The 26,027-nt window shown below is 38.8% G+C and overlaps 1 non-coding gene across 1 annotated transcript; it reads left to right on the top strand.

Moving 5' to 3' along the window:
- The first annotated feature begins 2,811 nt into the window (after window positions 1–2,811).
- On the top strand, window positions 2,812–2,918 carry LOC141644797 (small nucleolar RNA R71). Its single transcript, XR_012544404.1, has one exon. It is a non-coding gene; the product is annotated as a small nucleolar RNA R71 (small nucleolar RNA).
- Window positions 2,919–26,027: the final 23,109 nt, after the last annotated feature.

The raw sequence follows: 26,027 nt of genomic DNA, 5'->3' as shown, positions 1-26,027 counted from the left end.
GGACGCTCGGATTCTGCCTATTCTGGGTTCAGGAATCTCACCTAAAGACGGGCGTCTTTCAGCTGGGACGCTCGGATTCTTTGACTGCGGGACGAGCGGATTCTGCTGAAGACGGGCGGATTCTGATACAACAAGCTTTCTTATTTTACACTGGCAAAAAGACGGGCGTCTTTCTGCAAAGACGAGCTGATTCTTCAAGACGAGCGTCTTCTCTCCCGGGACGCTCAGATTCTTCGACAGTCCCAAATTTTCAATTTTTCAGTTAAAATGGACGGGCGGATTCTGCCAAAGACGCTCGGATTTCCTGAAGACAAGCGGATTCCCCTTAAGGACGCTCGGATTCTCCCTGGTCTACCCGGATTCAGTTCCATCTGTGCACTTGAATATCCCGTGTCATTTTTCATTCTTCAAATCCCGTGTTCCTCATTGTAGGGGCACTACTAAGGCATGAATAGCCTAGGCAATTGCTATCCCCACACTAAGCTAAAGCACTACACATCAATTAAGATCATTAGTCCATCCCTCACTTCTCTCAAAAATGATAATTACCTTGATCAAAGCATAAAAATCCAAAAATGACAAAAAAAATGCAATGTAAGAATTAAAATGCGAGTTAGGGAGTTAGAAGTATTTACAAATGGTGGTTTAGGGAGGACTCCACCAAACTCTCATCCTTAGTGAGATGTCATGGGGGCATGTCCAAGGTGTTGTTGATGTTGCTCAACACCTTGAAGAAGTAGTCAAAAGCTTGTTCATTATCATGGTAAAGATCTTCAATAGATCTTTGCCCTTGTTGTTCTTCATGTTGGTCTTGATCGATAGCATTACCAATATAGGGATTGAAAATCCCTTCAAACTCATCGTCCCAAAGACCACAAACTTCATCTACTTGATCACAAAAGATCTCTTGAGTTGATAGAGACAACTCTCTCACTTTCTTGTCTTGGCCAATGAGGCCATCCTCTTTATTGCTTGACTTTGGTGAGCTTTTCAAGCTCTCTTTGTTACAATTCACTTGCTCTTTGAATGGAGCATCATGAATTTTCTTCTTCCATTGGAATTCCGACTTCTTCTTATCATCCTTTCGGCTATAATGATCAACCATAAAACATGGTTCATGCAAACGGGGAGCTCTCATGGTCTTGTCAAGATTGAAAGTTATTCTCTCATCTCCCACTTCTAGAGTGAGCTCTCCATGCTTCACATCAATCACCGCACCCGCGGTGTCTAAGAAAGGTCTACCTAGAATGATTGGAATGTTGGAGTCTTCTTCCATGTCAACAATGACAAAGTCCACCGGGATGAAAAATTTCGCAACTCTTGCGGGAACATCTTCCCATATCCCTAATGGTGTCTTCATCGATCTATCGGCTATTTGGAGTGTGATATTAGTGCATTTAAGCTCTCCCATCCCTAACCTTTTACTCACCGAGTACGGCATAATGCTCACACTAGCCCCTAGATCACATAAGGCTTTGTTGATCGTGGTGTCGCCAATGGTACACGGTATTGAGAAGCTTCCCGGATCTTTAAGTTTTGGAGGTGAACTCCCTTGAAGTATTACACTACTCACCTTAGTGAAGGCGATAGTCTCAAGATTCCGGATCGACTTCTTCTTTGTAAGGATGTCTTTCATGTATTTTGCATAGGCCGGCACGTGATTGATTAATTCCGTGAAAGGAATTGAGACTTCCAAATTCTTCACAATTTCCATAAATTTTCCAAGTTGGTCATCAAATTTGGGCTTGGCTTGACGACTCGAAAAAGGAAGTCTAATCACAATGGGCTCCTTCTCCTTGACCTTGTCTTCATTTTTCTTTGAAATTTCTTCTTTTGATAGTTCTCCATCCTTGGAGTTTTGCACAATTTCTTCTTTGTCACTAGCTTCCACAACTTCATCCTCAACTTGCTTCTCCGGTGCTTCATACCTTGTACCACTCCTCAAGTGAATGGCACTAACCGTTTCATGTCTTGGGGGATTACTTTGAGGTGGTAATTGCCCCTTTTGTCTTTTTGAGCTTGAAGGTGCTAGTTGAGTCAATTGGGTTTCCAACATTTTGGTGTGAGCTAGGATGTTGTTGATGGTGATTTCCTTTGCTTGACTATCCTTTTGCATTTGAGTGAAAAACTCTTGTTGATTCTTTTGCATTTGGAGGACCGCTTTTTGAACATCAAAACCTTAGTCATTTTGTTGATTGTATGGAGTTTGATTTTGGTAACCTTGGTTTTGGTTGTAAAAGGGTCTTTGATTTTGGTTTCTCATGGGAGGTGGGGTGTATGTTTGTTGAGGGTTTTGAACATTTTGGCTTTTGTATGAGAGATTTGGATGGAATTTGGTGTTTTCATTGTAATAGTTTGAATAAGGGGTACCAGTCTTGTATGCTTGGAAAGCATTCACTTGTTCATTTGTTCCCCTACATTCACTTTGGTCATGTCCCAAAGTTCCACAATTCTCACATATCCCACTTGGGATTGATGAAGATGCCGTCATGGCATTAACATGATGCTTTGGTGATTTTGAGGCTTCTTCAAGTCTAGCCATAGCTTTTTCAAACTTCAAATTGATGGTATCAATGTGAGCACTAAGTTGAGTACCCAATTGAGTAATGGAGTCCACTTCATGCTTTCCTCCTCTATTAGCCTTGCGAGGTCTACTATATTGTGAGTTATGGACCGCCATTTCCTCAATTTTGTTCCAAGTTTGATTGTCATCAACTTCGGTGAACATTCCATTTGATCCCATATTGAGAATGTTTCTTGAGTCTTCATAAAGACCGTTCCAACAATTGTTGTACCAAGAACCACTCGCTAAGTCCATGGTGAGGACATGAGCGGCAAATTCCTTTGAATCGCTCCCAAGCTTCATACAAAGATTCCTTATCTCTTTGCTTAAAGCTTGTAATTTGAGCTCCTAGCATGTTAGTCTTTTCCGGTGGATAGAACTTTTTGTAGAAAGATAGAGCCAACTTCTTCCAAGAATCAATTCCGAGAGTAGCCTTATCAAGGCCTTTCAACCATTATTTCGCGGTGCCAATTAGAGAAAAAAAGAAATAAGACCCATCGAATTTGGTCTTGAGTTACACCGGTTTGAGAAATCGCATCACAATAGTCGCAAAAAGTGTCCATATGAGAATGAGGGTCTTCACTAGGCATCCCTCCAAATTGGCTTCTTTCGACTAATTGGATAAATGCGGATTTGGCAATAAAATTTCCGGTTAAGTGTTGTGGTGTGGGAGTACCATTGGGTAGGTTCTCCTCGGTTGGTACGGAATGTGATGAAAATTTAGGCATTGTGGGTTGATTTTGTGTTGGGTTCTCCTCACCTTCTCTTGCAAAAGGGTTGATGAACTCAATAGTATTTGTTGAATATCTACAACCTCACCGATACCTCTCAAAGTTCTCCTAGCAAGTCTTCTATTGGTTGTCAAAGTCCTTTCAATTTCGTGATCAAAGGGTAACAAGTTACCTTGTGATCTTCTAGACATGCAAAATATCAAACAACTCGAAAATAATTAGAACAAACCTTGAGGAGTTTTACTTCCCCAAGGCAAAGAAAGACACAACTAATGACAATATAAGAAAATCTAAATCAAGTTAACACCATCCCCGGCAACGACGCCATTTTGGTCGTGATCCCTCGTGAGGGGTTTAGTTTTCAGTACTTGTCGTTAGGAGCACCTAGACCAAAACACAATTTATAACTTCACAAACAACTCTACAATTAGTAAAGAGGCAAGTAAAGGTCGGATCCCAAGGGATGGGAATTGAGATGAGATTTTCTATTGCAACTAGTGGTGTCTAAGGGTGTCACAATTGGGGTTTGGAGTAGAAGATCACTAAACTAAATAGCAATGAAAGTAAACAAGCAAGATGAATTAAAAGGGATGTAAACAACTGATAAAAAGGCACTAGGGTGTCATGGGGTCATAGGGGATTCATTGGAATTGATCATACAAACATATTCTCAAATTATAAGCAAGCAATTATTGTTGTGATGGATCGAGTTGGTTTATATCTTACAATCCTAGGAAAGTTTGGGTCCCGGAGCCAAATCGATTAGATTGTACAACACCTACAAGTCGACTGAATCTTCCCTACTCAACAATATGCATGGTCTAATAAGACTCGAGTTGGTTTATGTCTTACAAGTCTCATTGAAAAGATAGGTGATGGGTAAAAAATGCAAGGATTCATAGGCTCGCATTTCATCAAACATAACATGTGCATAAGTTGAGATCACAACAAGCAAGCAAATAAACTATGAAAGCATATTAATTTAAGCATGAATCATTCCCCATGTAGGTTTCCCCTAATTACCCATTAACCCTAGCTAAGGAAACTACTCACTCATTATCATGTTGAACATGCTAGCAAGGTTGTCAATCATACCAACAAAGTGAAACATGATGAATAAATGAAGATAATTAACAATAATTAACAAGGGATTAAGATAATTATACCTACTAATGATTCCAATAATAAAGCAAAGAATAATAGAAGTACTTGATGCTTGATTGGAAGGTTGTCAATCTCCCAATAATAACCCAAATAATCTTCAATTACCCAAAATAAAGGATGAACAAGAGAGAGATTAAGGAAATAAAACTTGTATTAAAACTTTATTAAATGTTGATTACAAGATTAAAGAGAGATTTGATTGATATTAACTACACTAAAGATTGCTAAGAAGAACATGCTCTTCTAATTAGACTAATGGGGTATTTATAGTGGGGATTAGTTACATAAATTAGGGTTTACTAGGGCTTAAATGACGATTAAGTCCTTGAGGAATCGCCGGTCTCTAGGGAGACTCCGGTCTCTTTTTCGCCGGTCTTAGAAAAAGATGCGCATCCTTCCTTGAAGTTTGTAGAAGACGAAAAGGCTGTCAGGGAATCCGGGCGTCTTAGGCACGGGACGGGCGGATTTGGGTGTTTCTGGACGGGCGTCCAGCTGGGGAAGACGGGCGGATTGTGGAGGTTTTGGTCGAGCGTCCAGCTGAGGAAGACGCTCGGATTGTAGGCCTCGGACGGGCGGACTCAGGGCAATCCGCTCGGATTGTCTTACAGCTTCATTCCTTCTTCTTTTCTTCCTTTTTCTTCATATAATCCTTGAGGATTTCCTCGGGGATTCAAGGATCTTTTCTCATCATTGCCCATCTACTATAGTATGTACAAGGGTCTTCTAATCTTGTCTCCTCTTGATGCTTGGTCATTGAATTCAATCAATTTAGCCTCATTTTGCCATGAAAACGCAAGGTTTGCACTCCTTTCCTACCAAGGACACAAAACCTCAAAGAATATGCAAAACAAAGGACTAAAGACAATAAATGACCCAAATATGCACTAAAAAGCATGGGAACAAGGCTAATTCGGGGACTAAATGTGCTTAAATTATGGTCACATCAGAAGTTTGGTAAAAAATATGGTTTTTTTTATAACCACGAGTTGACAACTTAGGTGCCTTCTTCCCATAAGTTATCTCAATATCTTTCACTTTATCATACACTTCATGACCATTCAAAATCTAAGGACTCCCACATTTCTCAGGACACCCATTAAACGCCTTGTGAAGCTTACGATAATGATGATCAGGGCATAACCATCGACGATTTCCCCCGTACACATGCTTGCGAGAATGCTTCAAATATTATGATTCAACATCCCCCCCCCCCCCCCCCACACACACACAATGGGCAAGCCTCTTTCCCATGTACAGTATGTCTAGAAAGATCGTCGTACGCCGAAAAGTCAGTTATTGTACACAATAACATAGCTCTCAGATTGAAACTTTCCTTCTTATAACCATCAAACACCGGTATCCCTCTTTCCCAAAGAATCTTCAGATCATCTAGAAGTGGTTCCAAATACACATCTATGTCACTTCCAGGTTGTCGAGGGCCAGATATCAACAAAGACAACATCAGATACTTCCGTTTCATGCAAACCCATGGGGGCAAATTACAGATGGCCAACACAACTGGCCAAGTACTGTGTTGGGTACTCATGTTTCCAAGAGGGTTCATTCCATCTGTGGAGAGCGCTAGACGCAAGTTCCTTGCTTCTTTGGCGAAGTCAGGATATTTAGCGTCAAACTCTTTCCACTGTTGACCATCCGCTGGGTGTCTTAACTTTCCATCTTCAATCCTTCCACTATTATGCAAAGTCAACATTCTTGTATCTTCTTCATTTAAATAAATCCTTATGAATCTTGGTATTATTGGAAAATACCACAACACCTTAGCTGGGATCCTTTCCTTAGTCTTATAACGCCATACAGAGCAGCGCAAACAATATGATAATTTCTCATAATCTTTACGGTACAATATGCAGTCATTGGGACAAGCATGTATTTTCTCATATTCCATGCCCAATTCTCTAATCATTTTTTAGCCTCATATGTCCGACTCGGAAGAACATTACCGTCAGGAAGCATGTCACATAGTAAAGCTAGAAGATCCATAAAACTCTTATCACTCCACCCATTTGCCCCCTTCAAGTTATATAACTTTACCACCACGGACAATTTTGTATACTTCTTACAATCAGTAAATAAAGGCATTTCAGATTTACTCAACTTCTCAATTAAATCATCAGCATTTATTTCCCCATCACCGGTAGCTTCAAAATCATCGAATCCATCATCTTCAGCAAACTTCTCACCTAAAACAACTTCAGGTGTAGGTGAACGATTGTTTACACACACATCATATGCCCCATCCCCTATATCTAAACCAAAGAAATTCTTGTGTATGATTATTTACCTCCACATCAGATTCCCCATCCTCATCCTCTAATTCTCCATGAAAAATCCAACGCTTATAATCTTTACTGAAACTATTCTTTTCTAAGTGTATTTTGACATCTGGGATAGGCAAAACCCTAATATTATCACATCTATTATAAGGGCAGGGGATTGATGAATGGAGATGAAAATTTTCACTAACGAAATTGTAAATTCAGCAATTCCATCATTATAAATGGGATCACCAATTTCACCATCAATCATCCAATTACAACCCATATATAAGCCAGTAGCTATGAAAATGAGATTACCCTTTTTAAGCTATAAAGATTAATGACGGCGACGACGGCAAAGATGACTTCTTTAATTAGTTTTTCATTATAAATAACACCCTAAAAAAATAAACTCTATATTGCTATCATAGTGCGGGATCTGTTTTTACAATGGTTTTAAGAAGCACCGTTATTAATAGTTGTAATATGACAACGGCTTTAAAATAACCGTTGTTGATATATGTAATATGATAACGGCTTAACAAAGAACCGTTATCATCATTTTGTCTTATTATTGACATAACGGTTCCAATTCTTATTATCTTATTATGCCGTTTCCATTCTTTTTTATTATTATAAGTAGAAAGTTAGTCATTATAATATTTTATTTGGTGGATTGAATTTGAGTGTAAGGACTTGATTAAAACATAGTAACAAATAATATAAATAATTAAACTTTTATTCAAATAACCACCATAATCAAAATACAACTCATAATGTCAGATAATAAATAAAGACTTAATTAGAATCTGATGAAGAATTAGGATAGTCTTCATGCCCAATTTTGGCATAGATTAAGTTGTAGATCGACTGTTCATCATCAGCGGACAGCACAACTGGTGGAATGGCCTCTTTCTCCCATGACATAGGCACGTTGGCAGGAATGTACTGCCTCCGGTAATGTGTCAGCAGACGATGATCAAGATAGTTCGCAATCCATAGATAAGGGCCCTTTTGTTTAACATCCGTATAAAAGTCATCTTTCCCCGCATCTTTCTCCGCAAATCTAGCCCATAATGTACTTGCCTGCCGAAAACTATCATGGCAGTTGACTTCTTCAAACTCGATAAAAGCGAAGCCTACAAAACCTTGCTTGTTTGTAGACACATGGTACACTTTTTTAACCGCAGTGAAACCGGAGTCATGAAGCATTTGCCTCAACCACCAAAAATTAGGGTTTAAACCCTTTCCATTCCCATCATAACGAACCGGGAGATTATGGAGAATGCAAGTAAAAGGTTGTGCGTAACGATTACGTGATTGTAGCTCCGATACGCCAGCCATATTTTTTTTAGAGAGAAATTTAGAGATAAATTAAAGAGTAAATGTTTGATAATTTAGATTTTAACATTATGAAGACATAATTATAGAATTATTTTGGTCAAATTAAAAATGTTTGGTCAAACTGAATATTTATTAAAGTTCTGATAAAGTTTTGAATGCAGTGGTCAAACTGAGAAATCTAATCAAATAGTGACAACGCTTGAATGAAAAACCGTTTTTCAAAATAGCAAATGATAACGGTTATAAGAAACCCGTATCTATAACATAACAACGGGTAACACAAACCATTACTGGTGCTAATTTAGTAACGGTTTTCAAAATGCCGTTTTCTTAAACTGGTAACGGTTGTCTAACAACCGTTGATAAGAGAGATTTTAAAACGCGCTTTTGGAAACCGTTAAACGTTTTTGATAACGGTTTGTTAAACAAGCGTTGTCACATTATAATAAGAACGGTTTTCGACGAAAACCGTTATTCTTATTAGCGTGGTCTAGGTTTCCGGCAATATTTTGAAAACGGTAATCTAAGTGTTATTATTAAATGCATTAAACCGTTGTGATACGGTCCTTATTGATTGCCAGAATTGGCGTAGTGTTTGTGGACTTTTGTATTTTGGGCGTGACTTCCATTTTAGGCTTGACTTCCATTTGGCTTTGTTTTGCATTCCTTCATTTTAATCCATAACTTTTACCATGCAAATCCATGCAACATCTCTTGGTTGGACCATCATGCTCTTCTATTTAGCCTTGTTTCTAGTGTTTTCAAAATATGTAGAATTATGCTCCTAAAAGCTCAAATACCTACAAAATATGACAAACCATGCAAATACAACTAGAATGCAATATTAGCTCAATAACACTAAGATTAGTGCAAATTAGCATGCAAAATAGAGCTAAAATATAGGATTAGAGTGTATATAAAATGGACTTATCAATGCCTCTGTACCTCCAAGGTTCGGGAAATCCATGAAAATATTCACAATTCCCTTCCCTGACGAAGTACCCATTTAGTATAGGGAGATAGGGTTGCATTAGGACTCCTTTATTTTTGCGAATCTGAACGTGAGCAAGCATTTCGAAGGTTTCGGCCTTCGTGGGTTTGTACCCCAAGCCTAGTGGTATCCTCTAGGAGTTACCTTCCTTAAAAGGTGAAAAGGTATTCTCTCTGATAGGGTTTAGTGGCATTCTTGGGAAGTATGCCTGGGATTTGAGTATGTGGTTGACCACTAAGTTGGAGTATGGGCTGAAGTACAAGAGAGCCAGCTCGCTCTCTATAAGGTTTAAGTTTTGAAATCCTCCAAGCTCATACACTGGATTCGTAACTATTTAGTTGCTCGACATTTTCTCTATTACGGCGTTGATAGTTGACGAAGTGATAGTCACTACCTTGTCATCTAGAGGGATTTTGATCTTTTGGTGTAAGGTGGATGTTACTGCTTTGGAAGCATGAATCCAGGGCCTACCTAGAAGTATATTGAAAGATGCCTCGATGTCAATATCTGAAAATTAATCTTTCACTCGATTGGCCCAGTGGCCACAGTAAGGTTAATTAGCCCCACTACTTTACGTCGTGTTCCATCGTATGCCCGAACGCCTTGGTTAGTAGGAGTCCAGTATGATTCTTTCATGCCTAACTTGTATGTTGTCTTTAGTGGTATGGCGTTGACTGCGAAGCCATCATCCACCAAAGTCATTGGTACGTTTTTCTTCAAGCATGTAACTATGATGTATAGAGCGAGGTAATGAGTGACGTCAAAGGGAGGCAAGTCCTCATCTGAGAACGTAACTAGGTTACTCAGCTTGATTAAGTATTGGAAGACTAGGTTGACGACGTCTTCGGTGTAGAGTCGTGTGCTACGTTTAATTTAGCCAATGCTTGCAGTAAAGCCTGGCGATGAGGAAATGACCTTGCAACTAGTTGCCTGACTGAAAGATCAGCCTTTGTCTTTTGAAGTTGCTTCAATAAATGGTCTGCAGATGTATCTTCGCCATCATTTGGTGTGGCGACATTGGTGTTAGTATTTGGACTATTAGCAACTGGACCATTCGTTTGTCCGTGAGTGACATTTTGGTATGGACGTCCCGAGCGAGTAAGGTGGTCTACATCTTGATCTTCACTAGCCTGGGCTAGAGGATGTTCTTTGAGGTAAACATCTTCATCGTCACCCGCCCATATTCCGTTGACGATACTGAGCTCTCAAAAGCTTATGATTTTAGCCTCTAGGCTGATTATTTGCTCGACTAGATTGTCGGTTACTGCGATCACTTCTTGCATTGTGGATCCTTGAGATAAGATTGGAGCCACTGGCATGTCTCCTCTAGGTATAGTGCTTGGATTATGTAGGGATGCCACTGTAGCTTCTAGCTCTGAAACTTGGCTAATTACACCCTTTGCTCATGTGACAAAAGCAGTGATAGTAGGGGAGATGGTGGAATAACTCTCCTCATTTTCGAGTGTGTTGATCTCCTCTTCAGCTGGAGAAATGAGGTGTGAACAATCCAAGGTGGATTCCTCGTCTGTGACCATCAGAATTCCAAGAGGATTCTGAGTATTGTTAGGCTTGCTTGCAGGAGGTATAGGCAAGCGCCCATCTTCAATCATATCCTGAATGGCATGTTTCAATTTGAAACAATTTTCTGTATCATGCCCTTTGCCTCAATGGTATTCGCAGTAGGGATTCTCATCCCAGAACCTAGACTTTTTCTCTGTATAACAACCCGACCCACCACCGTCGTAACACAACCCACCTAAAAATGGGATGTTCACCTTTGGGCCCGTTTTGTCCTCACTTAAGCCTAAAAGCACAAGGCCTTGTTACTAAGTGGTGGGTGGAATCTTTTATAAACATATCACAAGCCTCCTACTTTCCCGATGTGGGACAACTTTTTCTCTCAAACTCTTGGGGTGTTATAAACTCCCCCACTTAAATAACACGTCCTCATTGTGCCCGAAGGCTGACCGCAGCCAAGCCCAGAATCCTCCCCCGCTAGATGGGTGACCCGGGTACTCCTGACCACAGGCTCACCACACGGTCGCAGGGTTGCTCTGATACCATTTATAACAACCCGACCCACCACCGTCGTAAAACAACCCACCTAAAGATGAGATGTTCACCTTTGGGCCCGTTTTGTCCTCACTTAAACCCAAAAGCACAAGGCCTTGTTACTAAGTGGTGGGTGGAATCTTTTATAAACATATCACAAGCCTCCTACTTTCCCGATGTGGGACAACGTTTTCTCTCAAACTCTTGGGGTGTTACACTCTGGGTCAGGTGTAGGTCCTATGGGTTGGAGTTTGCCTTGTTTCATCAGTCTTTTTGGAGCATTGGAGTACGAGTCGCTAACGTTGGTGATCTTCCGCTGCGGGTTATTCTTCTTAGTAGACAATTCGACAAGGTTGACCTCGTCGGTCTTGCTAGTGGAGCCATAAGAACGACTCGTTGTGCCTTGATATCCACGACCTATCGTTTTGGACAAGAGTCCTTTACGGATGTCGTCTTCAATTCTTGTTCCTAGTACAGTTAATTCTCTGAAAGACTTTATGTTTTGGTACCTTAGATGGTTCGCATAGATTGGCCTTAAATTGTCCACGAACGTTTCAACAAGAGTAGCTTCGTCTGGACGTTCAACGAGTTGCGTGCTAGTCTTTTTTCACCTACGTAGGAAGCCGGTGAAACCTTCTTTCTCATTTTGGGTAAGAACCTCTGGAGTGCGCATATTGACATAAATTTCAGCATTATCTGCGTACTGTTTGGTGAACGCGATTGCAGCATCGTTCCAAGTAGCAATTTTCTTGTGATCCAAGGAGTAGAACCATTGCTTAGGAATAGTATAAAGAGATGAAGGAAAGATCCCTAGAACATCTCTGGGATAATGTCTTTGATAGACATATAATATTTGAATGCGCAAATATGGTTCAAAGGGTTTTCATGCCCCTTAGACTTCGCGATATCAGTCATGTTGAAGTTAGTTGGCAGTTGAGCATTTATTGCCTTATATTTGCGACTGTTTTCCCTATAGATGTCATCTCCCTTGAGATACATTAGTTGCTCCTCCAGATACTGGAGTCGCTTTTCAGCTTCAGTAGGACCTGGTGGAAGATTGACTTCTAGTGGTCCAAAAGGTGGAGGATTATCGTGTACGAGCATGTCGGGAATGGGACCCTCTGCAGGAGGAAGTTTAGCTTCTATAGCAACAATAAGGCCTTCGATAATGTTACGGCGATCATAAGCTTGGTCTTGGCTTGTCTGGAGACGAAGAAGTGCAGCTAGGAACACATGCGACTACGGTCACGAATACATCCGTTGAGCTCAATCCAAATTTTGATGTAATAACAATTTATTACCCACTTACCCAACGTAACAAGTTTAGCACCCCGATGAGTCGAGCCTACTTCCTTATGAAATTGGGATTCATGGTTGTACTATTTGGTAAGGCTAATTCTTAATTATTATTTAGTGAGAGGTCTTGTCAATTTATTATCTATCACGTTTTAAGTGAACTAAAGCGGTGAACTACGATAATTATAATTAACACGGTCGATAACTCGATAAAATGATATGCATGTGTAGTTATGGCGATTGGCTATGCATGCAAACATATAAAACAAATGCAAAGTAAAAACGATAAAATCCTAGTATGGCCCTCCTAAAATAGTAAATCAAATAAACTATTTACAAATTCGGAAACCAACTACTTTGATCCCTTGAACTTCATCATCGTCTTTATCGGACCGCCTTCTCGAATGACACCGTCTTCAAGGAACTCCGGAATAAATAAATTACATAGCTTTTCTACTTTAAACATTATAAAATGAAAAACAAAAATAAAATAAAAGTGAAACGAAATCACAATAATTACAACCAAATCGATATCCCCATTCATTTCGGGAAATAGCAATTAAAAACTAAGGCCATACTAAGTATAAATTACATAATTCAAAATTATATAAAATAAACGGATAATTCACACAGTACCCTTGAGTTTTACAACTTTGCACGAAATACCCAAATTTTTGATCCGGAAAATTTAAAGACGTCATAACTAGTGTTTATGAGTTCAGAAAATGACGAATTTTTTTTCTAAATCATTCATCTTTCCGAGAACTACTATTTGAAAAAAAAAATTGTCGCATTTTGATCCCGTTACTAGGAGTTATTGTGCCTCAAAGTCTTTTCGACCGAACAAACTTTGAGTGATCATATCTCTTGGTTATGAGTACCAAACTCGTCAAAATTTTTTTTCAAATCGTAATTCTCGGAAAGATGATTTATTTGAAAAAGAAAATATTCACATTCTGAGTTCGTAAACACGAGTTATGGTCTTTCTAAGTTTTCCGGATAAAAAATTTGGGTATTTCGTGCAAAGTGGCAAAATTCAAGGGTACCGTGTGAATTATGCGTAAAATAAAATATGACAATCATACTAAAAATGCAGCATTAATATATGTATGAAACATGCCATGTGATGTGCCAAATCGCCCTATTTAAGTTAATATCGTATATTTGGTCCGGTTTTATGGATTATTGTGACAATTAACCTTTTAAAATCACACATTATTATATAAATCAAATTTATGTCCAAGTTAATTACCCCAACCTTCTTAGGACTCAAAAATTTAGTCTTCACTAAGTATATAATTCAACTTGGTATTTTATTATTGCTCTTTAAACACTATTATTCATAATAATAAGGAAATAATTCTCAAAAAGTCATAAAAATTCAAAAATTTCAAAATCATAATTTTGTATATTCTGGAAAATTCCCAAAATTCCAAAATTTTAATAAAAATTTGCCCTTAGATTATTTTAATTTATTTCACAAATAAATCATATAAAACATAATTTTAATCCTTTAATTCCAAATTAAACATAAAATTATGCAATAAATCAAAATTAAATTTTTGAATATTCTAAATAAGTTTCTAGAACCTGTAAATGACAAATTTTAAGCCCAAAATCGAATTTTTATATTTATGACTATTAAAGTTGTTATTTATAAATTTATATCTCATAAAAATTAATAACCATTTAAATCATAAAAAATTTAACATGCAACTTTATATCTGATTTTCATATCATATATACAACATTGAGAAAAAATTTCATGCCATAAAATTCATTTTAGCTATTTTTGCTAAAATAGTCACTATTTATGTGGTTTTTACATCTAAAAATCATAAATCATGCAAATAAAACCATTTTATCTAAAAATTTACATACAGTGTGTAAATATTGCATGTGCCAATATATTAAAATTTCATGGGCAGAAACGAAGTCTAACCATTTTTAACAAAATACCTCTATTTAATTAATTTTTATCATGTAAAAATCATAAAACATGCAATATAAAACCATTTCGTACGAAATTTTACATACAATGTGTAAAATATGCATGTGAGGTCGAGTAAAAATTTCATGGTCAGTATCATAGTCTAACTTATTTTAGTAATTTAAGTGATATTTTATTCAATAAAATGTAGTAAAAATACTAAAATCATATTAAAGAGCAATAAAATACCATAAATCATCAAAAATGACCTAAAAAAATTTAGAACCAGAATGTTTAACATGCAAAAATTTCGTGGCCTATATCATCATATATCACAATTTTTTAGTTTTATATGTTAACATTTTAACTCGGAAAAACAATAACCGATTATGCATGCAACAACTCTTGCTCTGATACCAATTGAAAGATTCATTAATCTCTTATTAGACACTTCTAATAACTATGTATTTATTAGTTAAGTCATAAACTAAAAGGAACTTATGCATGCATAACAAAAATAAAGTAAGAAGAAAAATCGATTATTCTTACAATGAGGGCCGAATGGTTTATACTAATTGGTCTACTACCAAATTAGTCTTCTTAAAGAAAAATCCAAATGCCCAACAAAACCCTAGATCCAATAATGGGATCTACTCCTTAAGGATTGTACCAACGTAATCACCCTTAATCAAAGTACTAATTTTGTTATTAGAAATTAGTATTTGTGTCCTTAAATTATTACTAATATTATAAGTATACTACTTCTAGTAATGAGAGAATAATATTAGAGATAATGTGAGATTTTTCTAGAGTGTTCAACAACAATAACTAGAGAGATAAATTATTAACCAAGTAATAAACTTATAAGAGTGAATTGTGTAAATTGGAAGAGAAAAACTCTCCCAATTTACAAGGGTGGCTGGGTAGCATAAGGGAAGAGTGCCCAATGCTTTTTCTACTTTCTCTTCTCAAGAGTTTAGGCATGCTAACCTATCATTAGTAGGTCATCATGATGTCTTCCATTTAATTAAAATAACAAAGCACAATTAAACCCTATAATCCCATTTACACGGCTCGCCCATTTAAAATGGGTCCATTTTAAGTTTGTCAAATGTTAATTTGTGTAGTGTGACATATTGGACATGTTACTAGACATGTAATTTAAATAATGCATTTTTAACTTATTAAAAATCATCATATAAATGAAATAAATCACATACAAAATTAACTTAGTAATTCACAATTACAATTACTTAAAATGGGTCATACAATTATAAATCACAACTACTTGTATTTATAATAAACAATTCATTCTTATTAAATTGTTTCATAAATAATAAATAAACCTTAAGTAATATAACAATTTAATTACTTAGTATGAATCTTATTTAATCGAATTACAATAAGATACGTATCATTACTCACAAAATCATGTGTTCAAATTTTAGGAATTAATTAACTTGTATCATCATACAATTAATTAATTAATCAAATAAGAGCGTTACCCTAGAGGTATGACCTTAAGGGATCAAGTGATCACCACCGTCATACGACAGTATTGTCAAACTCTAGTCAGCCAATCATTACCGATTAATGTGCATCAGTTGACAATAAAAGTTACATTCCCTTTAGCATTCTTAATATGAGATTTAAATATGTGATCGCATTATTGTCGAGGACACATACTCCAACACCTAGTCCATTCCCTAGAGTAGTGAAAACTCTCGATACAAACATGAGTATGTACCGCAGTATGGTTAACGTCAATCGTTATCCATCTTTAGGCCCAGATAGGAATATCAATATTAGACTCGAATTGAAGTGCCTTAATTGATTACATGCATCTGGTCAAGTCATAAAACGAATTTAAAAGGAGAAAATACAGCGGTTTACATAATTATGATGAACGCGTGTCGAAAATACAAAAAGAACAAAACTTGAGGTTAGATTAACAAAACTGGACAAATAAGAAAACTTATGTATCAAATTTTTAGGATTCCAGAACCTCGACATGAACAAGTCAAAACCCCGAAGAATCGGCGAAAACCCGCAAGTATTGAATTAGTCGGGATTAAGGACGATTTAAGCATTGTAATTATGAGTGGTTTCCTCGATCTGGAGAATAACTATATGACCGGAATTATCTACCATAGATACCTTCCGAGCGTGGCCACGCATTTCCAGTTCATTGCTCCTCGAGTGGCCTTGAGATATAAGATAACCCTGACGGGTATGGACAATTCCTATTGCACTCCTCCCTTCGAATAGCCACAGCTCATCATGACTCAAAACATGCCCATTAGACCCCAATTACGAAGGTCGCTGAACATAAATCAAAGTCACTCTAAAATTGTGCCATCTTAGGCAAACAGTTTTTAGTCAAAGAATCGACTCATAAGAATACCATAGTAGCTCTCGCCACGACCAGGCTATAAAAGTTTCCAGAACTCTATAAGCGGTTATAAGCCCGACAGAGTGTCCCTCACAGTCTGCCTATGCGATCGACTAGTCATCTCTTATGACTCTATGGCACTTGAACTTGCCATCAATCGCATCACACTCTAGTTACTTCGAGATGTCACCTTATATAAGTAACTAGGGGCGAATACTATGTTAATCCAGTTCACTTTAATGGGGTTCAATATTGTCTCAACAACCCATTTGGATGTAACAAAGTACAAGATGAGTTAACGATAACTCTAACAATAAATGTGATTATCACACACGAGTAGTAAATACCATATTACTACTCTATGTCTTATAATCATAAGTGTACTTATGCACTTGTCTAACGCAATAAAAGTTTAGCTTGTGAACATACCATGTGTCCAAGTGTTCAAACTTTGTGAATTGCGATTTCCTTCAATTTCATGTTATCCCTTATAGCATGAATTTTACTAAGTACATGTCTAGACTCCATACTAGACTTAGGTTCTTTAGCTTGAAAGAAGCTCTTACAGTTATCATATAACTTGTGATGTGGGTTTCGGTGGACAACACTACTTGTAGTTTTAAAGTACACCACCTAATCACAACGTACTTAGGTTCATTTTGTAGAATGTTGCAATGGATGACAATAAAATACACTTTTCTAGTCTCTTACTCCTTACGTCAACAATCTGCCTAGGATTTTCACAAATCCAACTGAGTTTGAAAACTTGAGTTTGTGTAACCTCTTAACACACAACCTATTATTCTTCCAAACTTTAGAACAGTCCATTTGTAGATACCCGTATCCGTCGATATTGGAATTTATAGAGAACCCGACAAACACCCGATGATGATAGGACACATGTATTCTTTAGTTGTCATTGTCATTATTTGGGTTCGTTTTACGATGTAGAATGAGCGTTGTCGACGGAGTATTTTAATTTAAATGATATTTAAATTAAGGTCTTTTTTTAGGTGATTTCAATTTATTTTATTTTATTTTGAATTTATTTTCTCAAAGTTTATTTTATTGAAAATAAAATAAATAATTGATTTGAAAAATCATTTTATGAGTATATTTGGTTTGAAAAATCATTTATTTTAATGTGTTATTTGATTTGAAAAATCGATTTGAAAATCGAAAAGAACTCGTTTTGAACATGAGTTTTTGAGCTCGATTTTAGCTCGGTTTTTGAGCCCATTTTCTTTACGAGTTGGCACGAATATCGAGTACACTAATCAACCTAAGCCACTACCCATCCAACCCCAGTTCGAACCCCATAACCACGGCCCAAATCATGCCCCAAACACCCCCCAACCAGCCCGCAAAACACGAAACAGCCCCCCTGTTTTGCAGCTCAATCCCGAGTCCAAAACCCGCTCCAAATACCACCAAAACCCGTGCCCATTAACCCTAACCCATACCCAAGTATCCTACCCATATTAACTTACCTTAACCACCAAGAAAACCTCCCAAACGAACCCTAGAAAACCCCCCAAAAGCTGCTGGACAGCAGCTATGCTCAGCCGAGCCCATCTGCCTCTCCTCCCTTTTACCCTACTTTAACTCCTTATAAATACTCACCCTTCACCATACATTCATTCCTCTAAGTTCTCCACACATCCTACCGTCACTCACAAGCTTTAAACCCCAGAAACAAACCCTAATTGCCTCTCAAAAACCCTCCACAAAACCGACATCCAAACTGGAACAGTTTGTGTGTTCTCTTCGAAAAACAATTCGTTCCTCCTTCAAACCTCCATCAAAATTCGAGTTTCTTGTTCCTAATTAACCATACAACATCCATATATACATTAGACAAAGATTTACGAGCCAAATTTCCCTTGAGAGTACACGAATTCCCTCGAAAAACAGAGTGTTATACACTCTGTTTTCGCGGCTTTTTCCTGTCTGTCCAGTTCTGTTTGTGCTCGTTTTTCGTGCCCAATAACTCAAAACGAGCAGGGATTGTTTTAAGATCTCTGTTTTCCTCTCTTTCTAGTTTTCAAAACATCTTTTAAATCGAATTTTCATCGTGAAACGAGAGAGAAATCGCTGTTTGAAAGTTGCTGTCCAGATTTGCAAAAAAACGTGTTGTTGCTTTGTTTCTTCGTCGACGACGGCCTCTCGAGATAAAATCTACCATCGATTACGACCCAAGACGGTGTCAACGATACATGTAGGTTGAGGGTGCATCAAATCCTCTTCTTTCTCCCTTTTATTTCGTTTTTTATGTTTGTTTTTTATAGTTTGTTTTTGTTTGTTTATCGTTTTTTGTTTATCGATTGTTCTAATTAACTACGAAACTAGTTTAGTCCGAGTATGAGTTAAAGTACCACCATGAACACCCGCGTTGACTTGAGATGGGAAGGAAACCGCTACATTAGTCGGTCGTACACCCCCGTCTCATTTACATATCCTCGTGTTCAAGGTAGGGCATTAATAAAACGAATTCAGACTTCGCTCTTCGCTTTTGACCCCTCTCTTCTCTCGTGTGATTCGACCTGCCCCTGGACCATTTACATGTTAGTATGACCTCTGATTGTTAACATATAACTCATTTAGATGACATTAGATCAATTTGATAACCTAATTAGACACATTAGGGTACATCGACGTAGCTTTAAAAATCAACTAACAATTCTGTAACTTAATTGAATGCATCTCTCTCTCTCTTTCACCTAATTTCTCGCTAGTATAAGAGTGCGTGATTAGCACCTTATTATTAACACTCGATGAGTTAAATTAATTAGCAAACTTGACCTAATTGGACCCCTTAAGGCCGTGTAGAATGCGCGTTTGCAAGGTATCTTTTCAAATCGATCAACGTCGTTTCTAACTTGTTTTCTAGCCTGCTTTCGAACTTGTTTCGCAATCAATCGATCTAACTAATGAACCCGACCTAGGACTTTGGGTTGGACGTGGCTTTAGGCCGTGAGGCTTGGCCGTGTCCTTTGGTTTTTTTCTTGTTTCGTTTGTTTTGCAACGTTCGTTCTTTATTTGTTTTGTCGCTTGTAATTTATCGTTTGTTCATCGAGTTGTAATTTTCAAGTTAGTTTTCTTTTATCGAGTCAAAACCTCTTTCAAAAACCTTAGTCTTGTTTGGTTAGACGGTTGTACCCCAATGCAAGTGAGAGCGTAGTAAATCGCATGTTGTTTAAAGCAACATGGCCCGGTTTATGCTAATGCATGCTTTGGTGTGTGGCCCTATGTCTAATTCGATAAGATTAAGCGAAAGCACGCATTACGAGGAGTGACCCAAGGCCGTGAGTCATGTAAGCCGTGGGCCACCCCTTTGTGCACGTTTTCCTAGGCCGAATGGCCATGTGTCGTGTATGGTGTCGTATATAGCGTTGTATTTTAGATCGAGTTGTATCTTTAATTTATCGTTGTGTCGACATGAAATGCCTGGGTTGTAATAGGGTAGATCCAAACGGCTCCCCCATTCCCCTTAAGCCTTGCTTGCTTTGTATGTTGTTAGATCAATCAACCCACATGCTAAATTACAACTTTGACAAAGTTAGTTTAGTTGCATCTAAAACGACATAGAAATTGTTGTCACATGTTAGGGTTTTAAAACGATGTTTGCATATCATATATCATAGTAGCTATGACCTTGTTTGAACTCCGACACTTGACTTAGTAGAGGCCGTTATCGACAGGCGGGGTTAGGTGTCCTTGTGGGCTTCCTAACACGTACCGTCACCCCTTACTCAAGATCTATGGTTTGTGGATCCGTCTAAATACCATTGGATTATGAGAGTCATTCAAATCGAGTGATATAGGGTACAAGTCTTTATCTTTAATCACTCGTAGTCGATTGGATTTATTCTTTTCGATGAAAGGTGTAAAGTTGACTTGAACGGTTCCAAGTTCCCATAAAACTTGGTGGCGACTCTAATTTGTCTTAATTCGATTCGAAGGAACCTCGAGTCGATTATGCCTAGTGTGGATCCCGCGGACGCAGTTTCCGAGGGCCTTGTCCACAGTTTGGCGACTCCGCTGGGTAAAAGAGGACTAGTTACACTTTGTTTCTAGGGTCTTTTCCTCCGAGGTGAAACTTGAAAAGAAAGTGTTGGAAAGTAAAACATTACTCATAGTGCTACGATTCATGCATAAACCCTTAAGGATTTTCCCGGGCCGTCCCAGCGTTTCTTTGTGATGCGTGGGGGGCGACGTCCTACTATGCTAGGAAGCTGCACATTGCTCGCTTCCACTTCACCTCGCGTGGTTCTTGATGGTGGGGACGCTCTTCTAGGTACTTTACCTTAAGGCCCTTGCTCTATAAGACCGCAAAAGGATGGAGGGCATAGACCTTCTTGTAGAAGACTTGCCGAGACTTAGAGATGTCTAGGAGCATACATCCTTATAACATGAGAATGACAATGTGCAAGTTGTTTTCCCGAGTCTTTTCAAAATTTTCCATGTCCATTTCAAAACCGAACTTTTGAACAACTTACTTTCAAAATTAGCATGGTTTTAAAAACGCGGAATGCTGCCCAAATAGGACTAGAAATTTCGGCCAAAACAAGCTTTTATAGTCGGCATGCTGCCCATTTCAAATCTCATTTTTCAAATCGATCATTCGTTTTTCAAAATCAATCCAAAATGCCTCTCGAACCTCCACCAAGCATGAAATGCGTCGAGTCGTGTCCGGGTCATGGCCGCGTTAGGCCGGGTGTGTTTCGTTCTAAGAGTCTAGAACATGACCCTGTTGGGTCACCCAAGCTCACCTCTTGGGCTTTGAGTCATGTTGGTCGACCATTTGGTCTAGGATAGTCCACAGACACGTCCAAGCTAGGCCCTTTAGGACGTTTCACCCGAACCTAAGGACTATGTTGGTCCAATCACGGATTTAGTCACACCGAGTCCGGTTTAGAATCGTGCTATGACAGTTTGAGTCACGTCGTTCTGCCGAGTCTAAAATGAACCAAGGTCTAAATCCAACCGTGAGTCGAACCTTTGGTTAGTCAGTCTCAAGTCGAGTCTTTGTTTGAGTCAAGTTGGGGTCGTGTCTTTAAGTGTGCAGGGGCTCTTACTTTAAATATTGACTCAGTACGGGGTTTTCTTGTAGAAAGGCCGCCAAAAACCCGACGTCAAGCGATGGAAGATGCTGTTAACAAAGTCACTGAGGCCGTGAACCTCATGATGACCCGAATGGATGCAATCGAATCTAAGCTGAGTGAAGATTCCCCTCCATCTACCCCACCTCTGACTGATTTGGAGAAACGGCTCAAGTTCATCGAAGACCGTTTGAAACTCTCCCAGGGGAAGAACATTCACTATGAGAATGCTAGGGCCTATGCCCTGATTCGGGATAAGTTGCCCACGAACATGGTACTCACGACATCCCAAAGTTCAAGGGCATCAAGATCCATCCACCATGTTAAGGCCTATAAAGGGTACTTAGCACTGAAGGGAGTACCTGCGGACATGCTCTCTGAAATTTTTGCCCAATCTCTGGGTGAACACCCGAAGGCGTGGTTCTATAATCTTGACCTTAAGAACTTCCCTACTTTCGAAGATATCACGGTGGAGTTCTGCAAGCACTATGCTGATAATGTCGAGATTCAGACCAATATAAGGACGTTAGAGGTTATGACCCAGAAAGATAAAGAAGGCTTTACTGAATTCCTCGCAAGATGGCGCGCTGAAAGCGTGAAATTAGCCAAGAAGCCTGATGAAGTTGAAATGGTAGATAAGTTCGTAAAGAATCTACGACCTGTTTACCGCAATGCTCTGAAATACCAAAATTTTGGCTCTTTCAAAGAATTGATAAGAATCGGGATAAAGGTAGAAGATGATGTCAAAGGGCAGAGGCTGAAAAGCCGAAAGGGTACCAAGGGGCCTCATCGTCTAAGGGCAAGGCCCCAGCAACGACCCATTTGGATGAAGCCATCAATCTCTTAGAAGGGCAATCGAAGAAGTCGCAGCGCCAAACACCTAGGGCATTCACCGATATCGGATGCACTTATACATATGCTCTCCAAAGGCTCATAGCCCAAGGAAAGCTGAAGCCTATTGGTCCAACTCCGGACCCTCCCGCTGATCAACAAGGTAAATGGTATAAACCAAATGCCTACTGTGCCTTTCATCAAGGGAACGGCCATGATACTGAAAGGTGTTATCGACTGAAGCACGAAATCCAAGACATGATTGAGAACGGAACGCTCCCGATCCCAGCTGTTAAACCTAATAACATCACCAATCCATTTGGCGATCACTCCAACTTTGTTTCTGTCGAAGACAATGTCGATTACTCCCATTTTATACGCCCATGTCACTTGAAAGGGGTGTTCATCGGGAAGATATTTGTGGATTGCTTTGAATTCTTGCCAAACTCGAAGAATGAAATTCAAGTCGGGAGTCTTGCTCTAGAATGTACTCCTCTCATTAACGAAGTTAATAAAAGACAATTCGATTCACCAACCTTCATCATTGGCGTAGATCCTTAGAGGACTACTTCGGGATGGAGGCAGACCATCAAAGGGATCAAGGATCAGAGCCGAGCATCTAAGCTGACAGCGGAACAAGAGAAAGCTCATGACCAGATTTGAAATTATGAGTCGGGATCTGTTTTCTTATCTTAGTCGAGTCGAGTCTAGGACTTTTCTTTTCTTAAAGTTGAATCGTTTGTTCCGCGATAACCTAGGGTGTGTCCTAGGAATCGTTCCTTCGAGTCTGTTAAGCATTTCTCATTCCAATAAAAAGTTGCAGTTTCGTTTCCAAATTTGTCTTGTTTTCAATCCTCAATCATTCTAAAAGCATGATAAAATGCACAACACACTCAAAGGCATCCCTGGGGTAGAAATATGTCCCGTTTCAAAATGTAAGGTACACTAGGATCCTGTGTTTGATTCCTTTACCTATTCCATGTCTGGCGGTAGAAAACCTCCATCAAAACCAAATTTATGACAGGCTTTTAGATGATTCTAGGACAAACCCGGACTAGCTCCTTGTTTCCCTTATCGATGATGGAAGGTAAGCCTTTTCCCCAACAAAATCATCCCATCTCGAAGAGAGAAGATATCAACCCGTTCTAACAAGGAATTGTTAGTTCCTACCCAAATTAGTTGGCGAAGCCCAGTTTTCAAGGTGTATCCATTTATGACTAAGAGAATGAATAGAAGATCATTTTCAAAGAGAGAAAAAAGATGAAAAAGAATAAAGAATGAGAAAAAGAGAAAAATTGGAAAAATGAAAAAAAAAATGAAAAAAAAAAAGAAAAATGAAAAAAGATGAAAGAAAAAGAAAAAAAGAAAAAAGATGTTGAAGTTATTGCGGAATGCTTTTTGGTTGAATGTCGAAGTTATGGAAGCCAGAAGTCAAGTCAAGTACCCATAGGAGGTTCAATGGGCGAAGCCCAAAAGCGTAAGTAGTGACCTCTTTACCCTCTAAGTCCTTCCTGAGACAGTTACAAAGGGATAGTCGGGAATTTTGAGAATTATTCCGCTTGTGTTGTTACACCCAGCCTTTAGGGTCCAGACATGGAAATTTGAACCCACATCATTTTTCAACCCATTTGCACTCGTGGTTTATCAAACCCGAGACACCCATTCCAACCACATCAGCAGCCATAGCCCTTGGCCGTAGCACCACGAAACAAACCTTCAGAATGATGGTTAACCATTCCAACTTGTTATTACCAAGCTCCACATCCCAAAATATCCAAGCCTTTTACACCTAACCCCGGACACGGGATTTAACAGTACCTTACGGGCTAGAATGGGATACGACATGATACCTTAGGTGAAACCTTTGAGTGTGTACACACAATCAAAATGCCAAGTTTATGCACCTTGATCGAACTACGTCGGATTTGATTTCGCTCCACGCGAATACGTAGGCAGTCCTTCAGAATAAGGGATTCATTCCACTCATCAAGCAAGTTGTCATCTTGTCGGTTTCTTACGGGTCTTAACCAAGTCCAAATGAAGCCACCTTTGTTTGAGTCGGTCTTAGCACTCGATGTAGGCTAGGATGAGGATATAGGTTCGGATGAATAGTATCGAGTCTCGGAATGAGCTTTATCTAACGGTGTGGGCAAAGATGCTGAGTCACATAGACGTGGGTTTGTGTTGGGAACAGAAAATATGAAAAACCCGCTGAAAAGAAAGAAGGCGTGGAAGAAAAATATTAAAAGCCCGCTGAAAAGAAAGAAGGCGGTGGCAAGAAATGATGAAAACTCGCTGAAAAGAAAGAAGGCGATGAGAAGAGTGACAGAATGTTCCCAACAAAAGTCATGTGTGATGTCTAAGTGTTCTCATAAAATCAGTCTGTGTTTAGTGTCTGGGCGAAGCCAACGTTGTTGCTCCGTGAGTTTAATCCACCTTGTCAATGCCAAGTGATCTTGATTCCCATGTGCCCTTGGGAGCACGCCCATACCATACGATATCTCTGTCTCAAGTCCGATGGCCTTGTGATTCCCATTTGCCATCTTTTGGCGCCAGAACGGCCAATTTACATTTCTACCCTCAACAAGTCAATATTTGAATTAAAACCCGGGCACACTTGCGGTTTTATTTTCCTTTTTTGTTTTACGGTAGCGGGCTACGCCCACGTTATTTACGGGTCATACAGAGTGTCTGAGTCGTATTTCGTGCTCACCCATCAAGGTTCGATTTCAAAAACTTCAAAATGCCGAAAATTTCAAATTTTCAAAATTCCAAAAACTTTTTGCGAATTATGGATAGATGATCCAAGTAGTGGAATCTTTTCGGGTCGATGACCCCAATCCTTCGAAATTCAAAAATTCAAATTCAATTCTCGGGTCGATGACCCAATCATTTAAACATTTTCAAATTCAATTTTCGGGTCGATGACCCAATCTTTCAACATTTTCAAATTCAATTTTCGGGTCGATGACCCAATCATTCAAAATTTTCAAATTCAATTTTCGGGTAGATGACCCAATCATTCAAAATTTTCAAATTCAATTTTCGGGTCGATGACCCAGTATTTCAAATGGTCCAATTCCAGGATCGATGATCCAAATGTGCTTATGTGATGATTATTGCTAGTACGTTTTTGTGTTTCAAATATAGCAGGATATGCTTCAACTGGGGGCTCTAAAGTCTTCGACTTTAGAGCCATTGCAAATCGGGGCTCTGCCGTAGGCTTCGAGACCATTATCAAGATGTAAAGGATGACATCCACCAAGAATTCAATTCAATACAAGAGTATGAAATGGAAGAATTCCGTAGCTGAAAGCAAATGATGAAAGCGGCGGCAACCTCCTTGGAAAGTCCC

This window comes from Silene latifolia, chromosome 2 (assembly GCF_048544455.1).
Source record: "Silene latifolia isolate original U9 population chromosome 2, ASM4854445v1, whole genome shotgun sequence".
NCBI lineage: Eukaryota > Viridiplantae > Streptophyta > Magnoliopsida > Caryophyllales > Caryophyllaceae > Silene > Silene latifolia.
Note: the sequence above shows the minus strand (reverse complement) of the source record. Positions and strands in the feature narration are given on the sequence as shown.